We start from the raw sequence: 4,883 nt of genomic DNA on the forward strand, positions 1-4,883 counted from the left end.
TTTGCTAAGAAGCACACCGATATATTAAGAAAAAAGTGAAGTACAAACTACATTCAGGTTCTTCTTCCTAATAAGAGAGTTCAAAAAAGAAGGAATGGAGACCGGAAGACCCTTAAGACTGAGTTTTCTAGCCCGATGTGCAAGCCGGTCTGCTAGGAGGTTTTTCACACGCTTAATGTACATAATTTTAAAGGAAACTGAACTAGAAATTAAACTCCGACATTGTTCGATAAGATCACTACTTCTCCAAGCAATATTAGAACTGACTTCATTAATAAAATGCACAAGCTGAAGACAGTCACCTACTGCACCTGGAATCAAACCATAATCCGAACGAGAACTTCTTACATTTCCAGCAATGTCACACCAAATAACACCCAAACCCATATTAAAATCTTTAAAAGAGCCATCAACAAACATAAAATGATCCACTTCAGCAATAGGGACCTTGGCATCACTATGGAAAACAATTGGGTGAATCTGAGGAGAAATATAAGTGTTGATCATTCTCTTCGTCTCCAAGATGACCCTTCTCAGGTCAATAGAAGCATTTCTGAAGATCACATCACACCTTAACTTCCAGATACACCACATAACAATAGCGCCAATGCTGAGCCAAGAAACATTAAAAGGAGAAGCTTAGGATTATGCCACGTTATACCGGGTCCAAACGGAAATGAAATACGTCTCTAAGGTTACAATGGTTAAATCTTATAAAAAAAAAGAACATGAGTTGCAGTTTGCAACAATAATTTATTAAGATCTTAATTACTGATTAATTATTAAAACTTCAATTATTCGTTATATCATACACTATAATCCCAGTTTCTATTTTAAAACATAAACAACCATCACTTGATTACATGGTTATTTGCAATCACTTTCTCTTGACTTGCAAGAAACGCTATTATTTATACAGGAAATACCAATTGGGAAATTTTGAAACACCCTCTTAGTCTACCCCAACATCTTATATATATCGCGTAGTTTCTTTCCATTTTATTTGTCTATTGCGAGGGTTCTTTGAAAAGACCTAACCAATATATAGCTGTTTCATAACCAAAAAATTATGAAACACATGAGATCTAAACATGCTGAGAGATGAGATGAACCATTCATCACCATAGCATGAAAAAAAATCCATCACTAATAAAGATAGTGTGGAGAAATATTTTGAATTACTTTTGTTAGCATTCACTCACAGTTAATTTCATACCCGTTATAAAGTGAAATTTAGCAAAGTACAATTGAGATTCTTTCATATACATTGTAAACTTCAGCAAAGTTTGTTGTAAACATATGTGCCATTTAGAAAATGATTGTTGAGACAGTTTGCATTTCAAAGTGGAGCCAAGATAACTTGATGGCGATCTCTTCACTTCGTTTCCTCCGATCCCTTCGCTCGTATGGACAATTCATGTCCAGAGTTGAATGAATGAGTACATGCACCATTGCCACCAAGTTCACTTAGTTCCACTTAAAATGCAAATAGTCTCTCAACGATCACTTCAAATCCACATATTGTTGAGACATTTTGCATTTTTAAGTGGAGGCTGCTAAGATAACTTGATGGCAATCTCTTCGTTTCGTTTCTTCGGATCCCTTGCTCATATGGAGAATCCAAAACCCCTTGAATATATGAGTTGATGCGCGCATCATTGCCACCACGTTGACTTAGCTCCATTTAGAATGCAAATAGTCTCTCAGCAGCCACTACTAAATCGCATGTTTTATCAGCTACCTGAGATGGGTTAGACAAGAGATAGGGAAGGGACTAGCCGACTTGGGTCCTCATGTCTAGCAGCAGAGCATAGATACACACCTGTCAGTCCAGCTGAAATATTTTTATCAGAAATCATAGCAAAGGTTATGAGCATCCACCGTTGTTTTATCATATCCGTGCCAATTTGGGGTTTTGCTTTACCATCAAGTGCTTCTGGTGCCATAATCGTTTTTGATACACAACAATGGCAAGACAATTTCTGTTATAACCTTGATCACCTTAGTTGACGGTAAATAAAAACCCCAAGTTGACACAGATACGAGCATCCACCGTGTTTGTATACGCCAAAGTGCAATGCAGGTCCATTGTCATCTCATATTCATGTCAAATTGGTGCTTTGTTTCACCATCAAGTGCTTGCAGTAGAATGAGTTTTGTAAGCTCCACCATGAACATCTACCGTTTCAGGTATCACATGTACAATTTGTGACTTGGTTGTTTAATTATAGAGTAGAACCCCAAATTGACACAGATATGAAGTGCCAAGGTAGATCCACCATAAACCTCCACAGCTTTGAAATCTGAGCATTATCCAAGGATGTCAGAGCTTGTGCTTAATGCGGGAATCTTCCTGCACAAAAATGGCTAACATAGTTAAACAAGAGAGGCAAAAACAATCCTTTAGCTAGTTTGTTGGTTAAATAATGTGATGATATTTAGAAAGTGAATGTTGAGACAGTTTGCATTTCCAAGTGGAGCTAAGATAACTTGATGGCAATCTCTTCGCTTCCTTTCTTCAAATCCCTTTCTCATATGGTGGATTCATATCCACTTGAATAACTGAGTAAATCCATCATTGCCGCCACATTGACTTAGCTACATTTGAAATGCAAATAGTCTCTCAACAGTCACTTCTAATTCAAATGTTTTATCATTTACTACATGCCTAGCAACAAAGTAAAGATACACACACCTGTCTGTCCAGCTGATTTATGACAGCAATTACGAGCGATTCGTCATCTCATATTTGTGCCAAGTTGGGGTTTTGCTTTACCATCAAGTGCTTGTGGTGCCATAAGTTTTGCAAGCTTCTCAATGAACATCCACTGTTTAAAGTGCGATGCAATTTAATTGTAGTACCCGGTGCTGATGGTAAAGAAGAATCCCAATTTGACACTGATATGAACCTCCACCGGTTTACGGCATACCCCGGAGTGCAGTGCAGCGGTACCTCTCCATTGATATCTCATATTTGTGTCAAACTGGTGTTCAGTTTACCATCAAGCGTTTGCAGGAGCAGAATCTTTACGGACTCAACCACGAACACCACCACCATTTCGCAACGCAGCTTCTTGTTAAGTTGTTTGATGGTAAACAAAAATCCCAAGTTGACACAAATTTAAATTTTGCTTGGATTACATAACTTCCACAAACATCCAACGGAAAGTAACTGTGAACCAGATCTAAGCAAATTAGCAAACAAAAAATCATCTCTATTTTCAAAAAATAAGCAAATGATAATGACTAGATTTGAACTCGAGATCTAACATACCTTGGGTACAAGGTTTCTCCTGGCATCACAAAAAAAAAATTGACATTATTGTTTAAACACTTGTTGAGAAATCAAATCCCAAACATTGCAGTTACTCAACATCAAATGATAGAGATGTTAAACACTACTGATTGTGTTTACAGGAATGTTTAACTTGCTAGCACTTGATGTTGATATTCACAACAAGTGAGAGATCTGAGATTGGATGAAGAAAAATGAAAGAATCGGGGAATCTATAAGTAGGGTCATGGGCACATGGCTCACGAGTCATGAGTTAGGGCAGCGTCACATCGTGAGCCATAGTGGCCTACTAGTACTTACTTTTAATAATAATAATATATACATAAAGCTCAAATCTTTAAATTTTCTTGCAGCAGTATTGGTGGATTACTAGTCAGAGAACGTTATTTTAAAAATCTGGCCCTTTGCACGATTCTCGTCGACCTGTTCCAAACGGTTCAAAGCCACGCAAAATGGAAAAGAAGTAAATCGCAAATGTGGGAAGAGAAATGTTGCACCCCAAGAATTAAATAAATAAATTACTTTTTTTTTTCTCTCTCTTTCAATTAGGGTAATAGATTTTCATTTTAAAGTTTGAATTGGATACCGATATTTTTAGCAATTATCTTAATTAGCAGTTAACAATCAACTCGTTGGATGTTGTTCTTGCAAAAGCTTTTTCTTGTTTTTTTAGAAACCTCGATTCTATATTTGTGATTGCAAAACAGTTTCTTAGTTTTCTCCAACATCTACAAGTATTTATTTTTTTCAATCCCTATTCTTTTCCTATGAAATTCACCAATTGTGGGAGTTCTGGGAGAAAGTCAGATCAATATATATCTATAGCAAGCATTAAAAATATGTGACATTGGTCATTTTAAACCTAACAAATATGTAACACTGGAAAGTGATGAGATTCAAAGATGCTAAGAGATAACCAATCATTATCAACTTATCGTGGCATGCAAAATTGGTTTGCGGTGATCGGTTAACACACAATGTATATCATCAATAATACTTGTGCGGAGAAACATTTTGAGTTGATTTCCTAAGCATTCGCTTACATTTATGATCTATTAAAAAGTAATCCAGTCGAGGTGTTAAGATAAAAACTAACTAATTAATCATTAGATCTTGGGTTGTAACTCGTGAGGAAAAATGTAAGTTGGGGGCAGATTTTAGGTTACAATCTACATTTTCGGTCATCCAACAAGTTTTCGAGTTGGGTGTTGGATTTTGGGTCACGAGGTTAACTTATAAGTCGGGCACTAAATACGTGAATTTTTGCCAATGATAGATGTTAAGGATCGAGCAAGAGAGAGGAGAGCATAAACGCGGAAGCATAAAAGACTACATTGATAATAATTCGGTGTGTCAACTTTCATGGCTCAACAGCCTATTTATATTGTTCACAAACTTGACGACCACTCAAGGTACTTTCCTAATTAAGATCAAACTCTAAACATAGACACTTTCCTAATATAACTCTCACAACTTAATGTGCATATCTCCTAAATATAGACTCTCATATATTATTTCCTAATACCCTCCCTCAAGATGGAGCATGTAGATCACGAATGCCCATCTTGGACCAAAGAAATTTAACTTC

The 4,883-nt window shown here is 36.5% G+C and overlaps 1 long non-coding RNA gene across 1 annotated transcript; it reads right to left on the reverse strand.

Moving 5' to 3' along the window:
* Positions 1–1,221: 1,221 nt before the first annotated feature.
* On the reverse strand, positions 1,222–3,437 carry LOC113335229. Its single transcript, XR_003353225.1, has 3 exons — positions 3,275–3,437; positions 2,696–3,172; positions 1,222–2,353 (listed from the first exon to the last, which is right to left on the reverse strand). It is a non-coding gene; the product is annotated as an uncharacterized LOC113335229 (long non-coding RNA).
* Between the last annotated feature and the right edge of the window lie 1,446 nt (positions 3,438–4,883).

This window comes from Papaver somniferum, chromosome 1 (assembly GCF_003573695.1).
Source record: "Papaver somniferum cultivar HN1 chromosome 1, ASM357369v1, whole genome shotgun sequence".
In the NCBI taxonomy this organism is placed as follows: Eukaryota; Viridiplantae; Streptophyta; class Magnoliopsida; order Ranunculales; family Papaveraceae; genus Papaver; species Papaver somniferum.